The sequence below is a fragment of the Sminthopsis crassicaudata genome, chromosome 2 (assembly GCF_048593235.1).
Source record: "Sminthopsis crassicaudata isolate SCR6 chromosome 2, ASM4859323v1, whole genome shotgun sequence".
Taxonomy (NCBI): Eukaryota; Metazoa; Chordata; class Mammalia; order Dasyuromorphia; family Dasyuridae; genus Sminthopsis; species Sminthopsis crassicaudata.
The window spans coordinates 608,167,870-608,183,066 of NC_133618.1; the positions used below are offsets into that span (position 1 = coordinate 608,167,870).

At 35.2% G+C, this 15,197-nt stretch overlaps 1 protein-coding gene across 1 annotated transcript in view; it reads right to left on the reverse strand.

Annotated features, from left to right (window-relative positions):
• The window catches only part of PDLIM1 (PDZ and LIM domain 1), a 48,662-nt gene that overhangs the window by 20,461 nt on the left and 13,004 nt on the right, over positions 1–15,197 (reverse strand). The gene's annotated exons all lie outside the window — the stretch shown is intronic.

Below are 15,197 nucleotides of genomic sequence, written 5' to 3' on the forward strand. Positions count from 1 at the left end.
TGCAAATAGAACTTTCTCTATAGTGTAGAGTCTCTGTGAATTATTTAAGTCATTGAGTCAAAGTCACAGAATCAAAATATGTCAAAGATGGGGCTTGGACTTAGGTCTTCTGGCTCCAAATCCATCTCTATCTACCATAGCACACTACCTCCCAAAGTAGAAATAAAGGTCATCTGCTGCAATTTCTCCCCTACTTAATGCTACAATATCTCTCTTCACCATCCCCAATTCTATCCTGCTTTTCTGTTCTAAGAGGAACCAACGGCCCTTTTTTTTTTTTTTTTTTTTTTTTTTGACAAGGTCTACCCTTACTATCCACTTAAGACCAAGGTTAATCAATCAACATTTACTAAGTAACTATAATTCTGTACCGGTCATGGAGTAGTGGAAAGAAACCAGAATTTGGAATCGAGGAGCCTGGGTTTATATCCCCGAGTCTTCAATTTAGCACATGGGTAACCTTAGGCAGATTATTTTACCTGTTTGGGCCTCAATTCCCTCACCTATAAAATAAGCTGGAGAAGGAAATGACAAAGCACTCCAATATCTTTGCCAAGAAAACCCTCCAAAAGGTCACAGAATCAGAAAAATGACTAAATAACTCCCACCATCCTAATCCCCTGAAAGAGGCACTGGACAAAATATGAATATGTGACAGTTTTTAGATGTGACCAAAATGAGAATTTGTTTTGCTTAACTATGTATATTTGTTACAAAGGTTTCATTGATCTTTTTTTTTTTTTAAGTGAAGGAGAGAAAATAGATATTCATTGATAAAACATGATTTAATGTTAAAAAAAAAGAGTGGAAATATACAAAGGAGCAAGATGTAAAGAACTTTAAATGCCAAACAGAGGAGTCTGTATTTAATCTTAAGAGATGATAGGAAGCCAGTGGAATTTGAGAGTAGTGTTTTACAAGCTAGAGTGAAGGAAGGAAAAAATTCCCAGAGAACATTAGAGAAATAATGGCTTCAGATCTCATCCCAAGAAATTCTGGAGAGCCTGGAAGGGAAATCCACACTGCCTACAAAGAGAACTTATCTTTCTAAAGGAATGAGGAGAATGTTTCCAGAACTCAAAAGCCTGGAAAAAAAAAAATTCCATAGCTTCAAAGTATCACAGAGCCTAAAGAAAATGAAAGACACAGGAAACACAGAAGTATTTTTGAAGATTACAAAGCACCTCTCCTCACCCAGACAGAAAATTGTACGTACACACACACACACACACACACACACACTTTTATATATAAATATATATGTATATATTTATATATAGCCAAAGGCTTGGCTCTTTTCAACAATGAGGCAATTCAGGCCAATTCCAAAAGAATGGAGAGAGCTATCTGCATCCAGAGGGGACTAGAGATTGAATATGGATTACAATACAGTATTTTCACCTTTGTTGTTGTTTCCTTGCTTTTTTATTTAATTTTTTTCCTTTTTTTATCTGATTTTTCTTGTGCAACATGATAAATATGCAAATATGTGTAGAAAAACTACATATTTAACCTATATTGGATTACTTGCTGTCTAGGGGAGAAGGAATAGAGAAAAGGGAGGGAGAAATTTAGAACATAAAGTTTTGTAAGGATGGATGTTGAAAACTATCTTTGCATGCATTTTGAAAATAAACAGCTATTATTTTAAAAAAAAATTTAAAAGATAGCTGAGGAGAAGATATATTAATTCCCTAATATTTAAAACTTTAAATGTAAATGGGCTGAACTCTATTAAAAGAAGACATCATTGGCTGAATATAAAAACAAAAATCCAACAATCCACATCTCCAAGAGATGCACTTAAAATCAAAAGATATGTGACTAAAAAATTAGGGACTAGTCTAAAGTCTAACTTGTCTTTGAGATGGCCATTGTAGTAATCAGTCAAAGCAGATCTTACCAAAAAAAAAAAAAAAAGAAAGAAAAAGAAATGAAGCAAGAGTCCTTAATAATTGGAAAAAACACATCAAACAGTGAAACCTAACAATATTGAAAGAGCTATGAAAACCTAAAAGAAAAAGTGCCAGAAAAGCAAAAATAAGCAGAGAAATATCATTGAAATCAAAGATCTCACTTATCAGAATACCTCAAATGGAGTAGTCAAACTTGTTCATTTAAAAATTATAGTCCTCCCAACCCTGCAATCTTATTTTTCTATTAAAATAAAATATGACAAAAATTGTTTACCAATCTCAGCTACCATAATTCTACATCTTCATTCTACTTCAGCTAGACATAGAGAGATGGTCACATTTCAGATTTCACCATTGCCCATGACTGGGCTCCTTCTAGGATCCTAAAATCTGGAATCTCTCTAAGAGCCTTTTACTCTCCCTCTGTTTTTATTTACCAGATATATGCATGAGTAATTTTACAGCATTGACAATTGCCAAACCTTTTGTTCTAATTTTTCCCCTCCTTTCCCCCCCCCCAAGATGTCAGGTTGACCAATACATATTAAATATGTTAAAGAATAAATTAAATACAATATATGTATACATGTCCAAACAGTTGTTTTGCTGTACAAAAAGAATTAGACTTTGAAATAGTGTACAATTAGCCTGTGAAGGAAATCCAAAATGCAGGCAGACAAAAATAGTACCCTTAAACTTTTTGATCCTCACTGTGACCATCAGCCTCCCTCCTTTTTCTCTGTTCTTCCAATCTAGCAAAACTGCTTTTGGCCTTTTTTCCCCATGATCCTATGGTGGAAGAGATGAGTCTCCTGACTGCAGTCCAGGAACTATCCACTGTTTGCTATCCACTCTACTTGACTTCTCTACTATTGTTGATGTAAATTATCCTCCCCTCACAAATACCCTTTTCTCCCTCGGTTTCCATGATACTCTTAAGTTCTGGTTCTTTTCCTCTCTGCCTCACCAGTTTTAATGGTTTCTTTTTACAGGTTCATTGTCCATTTCTCTCCCTCTAAGCAAGAGTCCCAACTTGGTTCTCTCTTGGAGTTCCTTTTCTTCTTTCCTCTGATTTCATCAGCTCCTATGGATTCATTGATCTCTGGCTTTCAAATTTATATATTATACCCTAAAATCTTTCTCTTGAACTCTAGTCCTGCTCTGCCAGCTTTCTCCTGGATGTCTCTACCTAGATGGCAAATCAACACCTCAAATTCAACATATCCAAAATTAATCTTTTTGCCCTGTTTCTTTTGAGGTCAACACCATTTTTCCAGGCACCAACTTTCTGACTTGATACCTCCTCTTTTCTCTTAATGTCTACAGCATCTTTCTAATTCCTCCCCTTTTTTTCTGCTCATACTGTAGTTATTCTAATTCAGGTGTTATCACTCATCATATATACTATTACAGTAGTCTCCTCATTTGATCTTTCAGTTTCCAATCTCTTTCTAAGCCAACCTCCAATGCACTATTAAAGTGATACTCCTAAAATACAGATCTGATCATGTTGCTATCTTGCTCAAATACCCTCAGTGGCTCCCTATTGTCTCTGAGAAAGAATACAGACTGAGCAGGCTGGCATTTAAGGCCTTCCACAACCTATTAAAATTTAACAACAAATTGGCCATCTCCAAATTATTGAACAGGCTGTTTTCTATGCTTATAATGACTCCCTCCTCACTTCTGCTTCTTAGAATTTTAAGCTTCCTGGATATCTTCAACATAGAGAAGAGCTAATCCAATTCCAATTGATCAATGATGGACAGAATCAGCTACATCCAGAAAAAGAACACTGGGAAATGAGTGTAAACTGTGAGCATTGTTTTTTTTGTTTTTTTTTTGTTTTGTTTCTTTTCCCAGATTATTTTTACCTTCCGAATACAATCCTTCCTTTGCAACAGCAACAACAACAAAATTCGGTTCTGCACATATATATTGTACCTAGGATATACTATAAGATATTTAATATGTATGGGAATGCCTGCCATCTAGGGGAGGGGGTGGAGGGAAGGAGGAGAAAAACTCGGAACAGAAGGGAGTACAACGGATAATGTTGTAAAAAAAAAAAAATTTACCTATGCATATGTACTGTCAAAGAAAATGTTATAATTATAAAAATTAATAAAAAAGAAAAAAAAAGAATTTTAAGCTTCCTTCCAGGAGCTTCAAGAACCATGCCATTGTTTTTTCTTTCCTCAGATGATCTTATACTTGCCTATCTGTGTCCATGTTATATTCCTTAAGTAGAATGGAAGCACCTTGAGGGCAGGGGCTATTTGATTTTTGTCTTTGTATCCTCAGCTCCTAGCATACTATAGGTCACACAACAGGCAATTGTTAAATGTTTGCCAAATTGGACTGCAGTTAATTGGATAGAATATCAGCCCTAGTATCAGGAAGATCCAAACGCAAAACTGAAATCAAACACTTGACTAACTCAGATACTATCAAGACTGGACAAGTTACTTAACTCCCCCCAAAATTCTGTTAAGTTGAATTAAACCCATAGAATTTCTCCCAAAATGTACCTAGCCCTGATGGATTAACTATAAGACTTATACAAACTTAAAAAACAAAAAACAAAAAACAAACAAAAAAAACATTCATTTCAATTCCACATAAACTTCCTCCCCAAAAATATATAGGAAAATATGATAGGTTACCTAGCTTATTTCATGAGAAAAATTTTATTTTTATCTTTAAACCTGAAAATATCCTCACTACAGCAGTAAAGATCAATCCACTGTTGAACACCAATGGAAAAACAAACATACCCTAAATAAAATCTGAGTAAATACGATAAGGCACTGTTTTCTACTATGATCACATAGAGTTAATCTGCAGAATACAGAGTTAGTAAAAGAAAACTATAAACATAATTCATCCTATCAAAACATACTATTTTTTTTCATTTTATTTTTCTTAGTTTTTTTTACATGTCTAATATAGGAAAAAAGCATAATTCATCCTATTAATAGGAAATGAAAGTCCACATCTAAAATCTTAATGGAGATGGTGACTCAGGGTAGCCCCTAACAGAAAGCAGTTGTTCACTTTTGCTGTCAGGCTAATTTTCTATTCCTATCAATTAGTCAATAAACTTGGATTGGGGAAGGAGACTGGATTGTGATTTCATTTCTACCAAGAATTCCCAGGGAAAAAATTCCCTCTACCAAGATTAATACCTGCTACACAACTTAGTTTTGCCTGGGCCACTGAGAAATTCAGTACTTTCCTTAACCAAATCATAACCAAAGAATTTGAACTCAGAACTTCCTGGCTCAGAGATCAGCTCATTCCCCTCTCCAGGAAGATCTGTGGCCATCAAGTAAGCTTCTCTTATATGCTAAACACCAAAATAAGGAGGATGCAAAATCAAAATAAAAGTCTCTTCCTCCATTAGATTACATTCTATGAGGAAATACCTGAGGGAATTTAACAGAAGTACAAGGGAGAGGCAAAGATAAATTCTCCATTTAATTTGACACAAATTCACTGAGCATCAAGAAGGACAATTGGGGATCGAGTTATGGCAGTGGATGGAGCACTGAACACTCCCGAAGTCAGGAGGACCTGAGTTCAAATGTGACCTCAGACACTTAATACTTACTAGCTGTGTGTCTAAGGGCAAGTCACTTAACCCCAGCTACTTTACTAAAAATAAAATATACATGTGTATATATTTTAATATTGTATATATAATTATATTTATATATGCACATGAATTTTATATTTATATACACATATTTTATATTTATATATAAACACATATATTTATATATATATATACACACCTATTTTAAAACATTTAAATATTTAAAAATAAAATATATGTGCATATATGCATATATGTATATATACATATACATATAATACATAGACTTTTTTAAAGAAAAGGGGCAATCAGAGATTTTACATAGAGTTTGAAGCAGGTTGAAAGGATGGCAAGGTAAGGATTCTACAAGGGAAAAGGAAAGACCATTCTAGAGACAGAAAACAGCATGAACAAAGATTAGAAAACAAGGGAGTATTAAAAGGACAGAAGGTAGTCCCATTTGGCTACAACACAGGCCAAGGTAAAAATAGGTAAAGTTGGAAAGGTAGGTATTAACAGTTAATGGAGGGTCTTTGAGACCATGCAAAGAGTCTGAGCATTAGGTAGCCACTGAAAGGTTTTGAAAATTGATACAAGTCCCCACTCCGGGATTTATTAGCTGAGTAATCCATTTAACTTCACTAGACTGGAGTTTCTTCTTCTAAAAAGAAGGAGTTGGAGTAGGGGAACTTCCTTGCAGCTCTAAATTAATGATTCTATGACCAAATACCTAACTAATGTCTGGGAATTAGTAGGTCACTGTTGATTAACTGATTAGAATTAAGCAATAAGGAAGATAAGATGTGTGAAGGATAGACTGGAAATCCAAGAGTTTAGAGATGGGAAAACCAGTGAGGAGGCTTCATTAAAATGATGACAGTAAAAATAGAAAGAAAGAGACAAATTTGAGATATTGGTCATATCTTCTAAAACGGGTCTTGTATTTCTTTCTATAATTCTTTACAGTACCATCTAATTAACAATAAAAACTAGTTAATAAAAAAAAGTTGCTTTGATGGCAGGGATGACTATAATTTGAAGGAAAACTCATGACAAAATCTAAGTTCATTGAGAGCAGAGATTGTCTCTCTTTTGTATTTGTATATACCCAGTGCCTAACCTGCTTTCTGCCTTTAATCATTGCTTAAATAAATGATAGTTGATTGAGTGAAACTCAAAAAACACACCGCATGGCTGGGTACAAATCATCTTAAGTGTAGGAAACTATAAATACAGTTGTTCCCAAGAAGCTATTCATAGAATTGTGAACCGTTAGTGCTGGGAGATCATCCAGGACCACCTCTTCTTCCTCTAGGAACTTGACACAGTTTCACATAATAATTAGGCTTTTACACTCCTCTCTAATTTCATTTCTCTTTTATTTCTTCCCCCAGGGTCCTAGTAAAATCCTTCTACTGGGTAGTAAATATCAAGAAAGTACTTTGGGCTGTTAGAATTAAATATGTTGGTTTGAAATACAACAGCATTGTCTACTAGTGCATTCCATGGGGATTTAGGGTGCCAGGAGGAGTGTAAGACTTGAAATTCCAGCAGTCCATTCAGAACAAGGTATGATAAAAGGCTAAGATAAATTAGCTGGGAGGAGATAAGCTAAAAAAGTTGGGTTAGATAACAAAGAAAGAAGCAACTTCAGAATACCCAAGGAAGCCGGGTAGTACAAAGGGAAGAATGCTAGATCTGAAATCAGATGATCTGTAATCAAATCCTGGCGGCCTTCTCTCTTCTTATCTGTATAAACTGAGACACATTACTGGGTCTGTTTCTTTGGTTGTAAATTGAAGTGCTAGGTTTGATCTGATTTTTCTTGTGCAGCACGATAATTGTGGAAATATGTATAGAAGAATTGCACATGCTTAACATGTTTTGCATTACTTGCCATCCAAGGGAAGGGAGGGGGAGGAAGAGGGGGGAGAGGAGGGAGAAGGGAAAGAAAAAAAGATTTGGAACACAAGGTTCTCTGCACGGGTGAATGTTGAAAATTATCTATGCATATGTTTTGAAAATGAAAAGTTTTAATAAAGGATCCTTAAGGTTCTAAATTTAAGATTCATATTCTTCCAGCAAATATAGTGATTCTATAATCCTAAAACTTGGATACTTATTGAGAAAGCCAAGAGGATAATTAGATGGAAATTAAAGGGGTAAGTATTACAGAAGAGGAATATAGGATGATGAAATCATAGGGACCAAGAAATATAGTCACTTTGTGTCTGGCACTGTGCTACATTTAAGTTTATAAAGAACGTCTTTCACTTCTACTGGCAGGATATAAAATGTATACAGATAAATAAATGTAAGGCAGCTTTAAGGAGAGAGGAAATACTAACTGCTGAGGGTGGGGAGTGAAGGTGTGAAGAAAGGAAAAAAGCATTTATTACACTGTATCTAGCACTGAGGATTCAAATACAAAGGAAGTCCTTACCCTCAAGGGGCTTATATTCTAATAGAAGAAAAAATAAAAACTATACATAAAATATATACAAAATAAAAATAATTTTATATATAAAATATAATATAAACATATAAAGTGTATATATATACATATATACATATATATATATATACATATATATATATATATATATATATATATATATATATATATATATATATATATATATATATATGGAATGGGTGGCTAGGCAAGGGAGTTTTGGTCTAAGAAGTCACAGGTATGATGAAAGGAACCAGAGGACAATCAAATGCATGCTTTTTCCAGAAGCAATGGCAATGCTTACCCAATACCATTTCTAATGCAAGAGATGAGGGGAACCAACCAGCCAACACAGACAGTCTGGTTGTACAGCAGTGGCAGCAGGGCAAGAAGTAGGAAGTGGCACCTGAACTAAACCTTGAGGGAACCATGGATCCCAGGAGGCAGAAGTGGGAGGGGCTATGTTCAAGACATGTGGAAGCAGCTAAGTGGTACAGTGAAAAGAACACTGGACCTGGAATTAAGGAGTTCTAATCCTGCCTTGGACAATTACAAGCTGTATGATTCTAGGCAAGTCATTTAACGTGTCTCAGTTCCCTTATCTGTAAAATGGGAGGAATAATAGTACCTACCTTAAAGACATGTTGTGATCATTAGCCTGATATATAATTAATAAATGTTACTTATTGATTGGCAGTTTCTATCCAGCTGGACAGTCCCAGTGGTGGGCTGCTACCATGGCATAATTTTGGGTTTTCTTGCCAAAGATTCTGGATTAGTTTCCCTTTCCTTTTTCAGGTCATTTTACAGATGATGAGGAAACTAAGACAAACAGGGATAAGTGACTTGCCTAAGATCGCATAGCTAGTAAGTATCTTGAGGCCAGATTTGAACTCACAAAGATGAGTCTCCCTGACTTCATGTCTAGCACTCTGTCCACTGTGACACCTGGCCACTTGGGAATACAAAAAGCTAGGGTCAAACCCCAATTATATTATTTACTATCTAGATGAGCCCAAAGGAGAGTCACTTCAATTTGGGCTTCAGTTTCTTCTAAAAAAAATAAGGTTAAATCAACAAATCTCTCTAGCTGAAAATTCTATGATTCTGACTATTAACAATCTTTCATTTTGAAATATTTCATAGAGAGAATGAGAAAATTTATAAAGTATAAATAAAGTATGAATAAAATAAAATAATAAAATAAAAAGCACCTATAAAGTGTTTATGTATGTATTTGTATATCTTAAAGTGCTAAATAAATGTTGGCTATTATTATTTAGATTGTTTATATTTATGCAAATGTATATTTCTTATTGCAATGAAGACTACATTTTCCTAGAAAGAAACTAAGCAAGCACTTAGACTATATCCTATGTGTTCTAAGAAAGGGCCTCAAATTCAAGTCATGTGTTTGTTATAAAGGCATCACATCATAGCAAAAACTAGGCATGGACCCACATTTAACACCACATACTAAGATAAGATCAAAATGGGTCTAAGATTTAGGCATAAAGAACGAGATCATAAATAAATTAGAGGAACATAGGATAATTTACCTCTCAGACTTGTGGAGGAGGAAGGAATTTGTGTCCAAAGGAGAACTAGAGATCATTATTGATCACAAAATAGAAAATTTTGATTACATCAAATTAAAAAGCTTTTGTACCAGCAAAACTAATGCAAACAAGATTAGAAGAGAAGTAACAAATTGGGAAAACATTTTTACAGTTAAAGGTTCTGATAAAGGCCTCATCTCCATAATATACAGAGAATTGACTTTAATTTATAAGAAATCAAGCCATTCTCCAATTGATAAATGGTCAAAGGATATGAACAGACAATTTTCAGATGATAAAATTAAAACTATTTCCACTCATATGAAAGAGTGTTCCAAATCACTATTGATCAGAGAAATGCAAATTAAGACAACTCTGAGATATCATTACACACCTGTCAGATTGGCTAAGATGACAGGAACAAATAACGATGAATGTTGGAGGGGCTGTGGGAAAACTGGGACACTGATGCATTGTTGGTGGAGTTGTGAAAGAATCCAACCATTCTGGAGAGCAATCTGGAATTATGCCCAAAAAGTTATCAAAAATGTGCATATCCTTTGACCCAGCAGTGCTACTCCTGGGCTTTATATCCCAAGGAAATACTAAAGAAGGGAAAGGGACCTGTATGTGCCAAAATGTTTGTGGCAGCCCTTTTTGTAGTGGCTAGAAACTGGAAAATGAATGGATGCCCATCAATTGGAGAATGGTTGGGTAAATTATGGTATATGAATGTTATGGAATATTATTGTTCTGTAAGAAATGACCAACAGGAGGAATACAGAGAAGCTTGAAGAGACTTACATCAACTGATGCTGAGTGAAACGAGCAGAACCAGAAGATCACTGTACACTTCAACAATGATACTGTATGAGGATGTATTCTGATGGAAGTGGATATCTTCGACATAGAGAAGAGCTAATCTAATTCCAATTGATCAATAATGAACAGAATCAGCTACACCCAGAAAAGGAACACTGGGAAATGAGTGTAAACTGTGAGTATTTTGTTGTTGTTGTTGTTGTTTTTGTTTTTCTTCCCAGATTATTTTTACCTTCCGAATACAATTCTTCCTTTGCAACAACAACAACAACAAAATTCAGTTCTGCCCATATATACTATAAGATATTTAATATGTATGGGAATGTCTGCCATCTAGGGGAGGGGGTGGAGGGAAGGAGGGGAAAAATTCGGAACAGAAGGGAGTACAAGGGATAATGTTGTAAAAAAAAAAAAAATTACCTATGCATATGTACTGTCAAAAAAAAGTTATAATTATAAAATTAATAAAAAAAATTAAAATAAAATAAAATTAAAAAAAAGAATAAAGGTATCACATCAGTCTATTTTTACTATCTAAATTAGTTTCTTTTCTATAAAGACTTGCCTACCTACTTACTCATTTTCATAAAGTGTTTATAATATTCTTTGGGGAATTAAGGGGAGGAATTGTAGCTAGCCTAACACTCTGAGAGTTTGAGATTCCTGTTTTAAATCACCAATCCACTTACACCTGGATTATAATTATCTACTATATCTAAACTGCCTTAGAGGCACTACTATCCACCTAAAGGCAAGCATAGTGCCCAGAAAAAAATGACCAGGAGCTAATCCACATTCACCCATTCATTGAGCACCTAGATAAACAACAAACATTGCAACCACCACTATCTTTTCTGAGCCTACTGCCTTCTTCTCAGTAACTAAAAAAGCCTCATTATACATCAAACTAGGCAGAGATGATTCAAGAGTGTCATCAGATCAGTGCAGAAGCAACAGCTGCTAACTTTGCCCTACTCCCCCTAAAAAGCACTTTTGGAAATGGCCCACATCTGGATTAGACTTTGAAGAAATAGTATTGAGGTGAGGTTAGTGCTGTTGGAGAACTGTCTGAGCTAACCCTCTTTTAGGAGGTTCATAGGGAAAGGGAGGCAAGTTTCTGAAAAGTGGAAAGTATTTGGGCTCTGTTGGCTTCCCTACTTAGTATCTTTCCCCCTCACTGTTATCTCCCTTTCCTTCCCAGGTCTGTTTGGCTCATTGTAGCCAGGAGCTCCCTGAGCCTGTTTCTGAGAACCTGAAGACCACATCAAAGGAAGATCTGAATGATAATGACGAGTCCCACCGTGCTAGTCTAGAATTAGATTGTGTGGGATCTGGTGCTCTGAAACATGGATCAAATCCCCTAATCCTAAAGAAAAAGATTCCTTCTTAACATACCTAAAACCTAATTTCATTTTGATTACTATATTAATATATATATATATATATATATATATATATATATATATATATATACTCAGCCAGAAAAGTACTTCATCAGCCTACCTGTTTTAGGGGAATGGGACCTTCCCTATTTAAATAAATGCAAAAGACCTCTCTTTGGCAAAAAACAACAAAAAAGCATTTTGACCTAGTTTAGTTTTGTCGATGTTCCTATGAAAGTAACAAAACTCCTTTTCTTTAATATAAAATTTAAACCTTTCATTATTCAGATTTGTGTGAAAGCTCCTTGAGGACAAAAATTCATTACTTTTCTTTAAATTGCCCCATGCTTAGCAGTGTCTAGCACATAGTAAGCACTTATTAAATACTTGTGTATTGACTGAAATCCTACTGGGTTGTGGATCCGGTGATTGATAAGAGCATTTGTGCTCATTTCTAGCAGCACTAGGGGCCCTACAGCTCTGCCTTCCCCTCATTCTTTACACTAGCATTTATTTACAAAGCTGCAGCCAGGTGAGTGGAGAGTTTTGTTTATTTCTTACACAGAATGCAATTCCAATCCCTCCATGGCAAACCTCCTTTCCCCTTTAATTTTTCCTTCCTTCCCCTTTTCATCTTGACCCCCAACAGCACAGCAGGATGCATGGGGTTGAAGGACAGCTCTCATTTGTCCTAGAGCCAACATTTCCCCCCTAGGAACACACTCACAATCATAATGGAAGTCAGTGGGATATAGAGGCTGATGTCTCAAATTTCACATTGTGAAATTAGTCCAGTATGGCAGGAATGTGTCTGTTTCACATATAAAAGGAGTATCTGTCTACTGATGTGTGCATTGCCCTTCCCAGAATTCAGGAACATCCCAGGGCTAACTTTTACATCAGGGATGATGTAATTGTTTGGGCTTTCTATTTATAAGTCTCCAAGGAAACTCAACAATGACAAGGAAATAAAACGACTCTCATTTCAGATAAGCTGGGGTGTTGGTTAGAAATATATAAAATAACAGGTCCCTATCCAGACTACTTTATTATGTATAGACTCTGATCTCACTTAAACTTTTTTTTTAATAGTTGGAAGGGGATTTTGTAAAGTTAAGAACTAAGGGAAGTATAGCATGACAAGTAAGTACTTGAATTAAAAGAAATTCTTTAAGTTAGAAAATAGCATATAGAATATCTTTTGTCTGTTGTGGATACTCATTGGTTCATAGATTTAGAGATGGAAGAATCATGTATCCTACCTCCCTCATTTAACAAATGAAGAAGTATAATAATAATTTAAAGTACTGAAACTTACATCATTGAGTTGTTTAAGCAGAAGATTTTAGGGGTGCTAAATAAATAGCATAGAATACTTCCATGTTATATGATCTAGTAAGGCTTTCTATTTGATTAGAGAAAGGCAGTGTGGTCCTAAGGTGGAGAAAGCGAGCCATGAGGTCAGCACTGGGATTCCCAGTGCTGCTCCTGTTCCATACTAGCTGTGGGGCCATATATAAGCTCTTAGTCTCTCAGGCAACTCTGGAGTTGATCATCCTCAGAGGCCATGGAAATTCCCCACACTAATAAAATCAGAGATCTGGATTGTATGATATTAGCCAGAATCCCTAAACTCCAGTATGCTTTAAAGACTAGGCAGTCTTGGCTAGCTAGCATGCACATAATAACTACGTATAATATTTTAGAATTTGCAAAATATTTTACAAATACATTATAATTGGACACAGTTCCATGAAGTGATTATCCCCATTTTATAGATGAAGAAACTGAGGCTTGAGCATTTGTAGCAGCAGAGAGCTAAAGGAGATCTCAGACATCATCAAGTCCAATCATTGTATAGATTAGAGGTGAAGTGATTACCTGAAAGTTTTAAGTTTCAGAATCAGGTGTTTTGACTCCAGAAAGAGCGCTCTATCTACTGAGCCATAGTAATGAGCTGACTTGCTCAAAATCACACAATCTATGTGAGTTGGAGATACCAAATCCCTTATGCACTAGCCCAGAAAGCCCCTAATTTTTCTTATAGCATTTGTGTCAGAGAAGGAAATTAAAGAAGTAGAATGACCCTTAAATTGAATTTGGCAAATGCAATATTTATTACTTGCTGGAGCTAATTTTTGTTCTTGTAGGAAATCATTTCCTAAAGAATGCAAATCAAAGGGAAAATCTGATACTGAATAATATTCATTTTCCTCAAGGTGCCTTTCAGGAATGAATTTAGTGCTTAAAGCAAGGTTAACATGACTAATAAGGACCTGATTAAGAAAAGAGAATGGCATCTTGCTTCTCATTAATACTTTGACTCACTGCTAAGAACTAGATGAGATATTTACCACCATTAAACAAAATTTTATAATCTTTAAAATTAGACCTAACAAATTTGCAAATTAGCTTTCACAAATCCTCCCTGAAGAACAGAGCACTTTCTTCAAAAAGTCTGTAATAACCTTGTTGACATTTGCCAATATTAACTATGGCTCTTTCCAGATATTACCTAAGACTTTTAGTGGCTCACCAGAAAGACAAATATTTGCCCATAACAAATATATGGGTTCTTCATTCAAGATTCTCATGAACAAAAAAAAAAAAAAATTAGGAATAATAATTAGAAATGTGATTAAAGATAGATGGCATGATCATTATCCCAGACATCTCCACTGTCCTGAGCTGACATCTGCTCTAAAAGACAGGAGAACCAAGCCAAACAACAAATAATCTCCAAGAGAAAGGAATGGAGGCTGTAAAAATGTACAAGATATTATAAGGTCTTATAAGATGAAACACAAGTTTTGGTGTTTACCTATAGAATATGGACATAACAGGCTACTAGCTTTTAAATGGATTCATTTTAAGGTCTGTTTTCTTTTCTTTTTTTTTTTTATTTCATTTTTACTAAGGGATTAATTAAGCCATAATGAAACAGATGGCCCAGGAAAAAGAGGTAGGGTTCAGAGCCAAAGGAGGTAGTTCAAGGCCCTGAACCGTCACTTACCACCCATGTGACCTTACAAAGGGCTATTAAATGAAGGGGTGGGACCAGATGACTCACTCTAAGGTCCCTTCCAGTTCAAATATATAAAATAATGAGATATTTAGAAATCTACCCTTATGACTTTTGTAAAAGTCCTGAGCCTTTGGCCCATGGTATGGAACAAGCACTGAATCAGGACTTAGGAAATAAATGTTTGAGAAAATGTAATATTATATGAAAGTTACTTAATTTTTCTTAGCCTCAATTTCCCACTTGCCTCAGTTTGTTTCAGCTGAAATCTCTTTGAAAAACCTTTAAATGCTATATAAATGTAAGCCATTCCCCCCCCCCCCCCCCGAATCATTTACCTGAAATCTAGTTCATATTGAACTGTCCTTTAATGGGGCTATGTTCATTAACCTCCCTAGGAAACAATGAATAAAGTTTCTATGTAACCTATACTTAAACCTCTC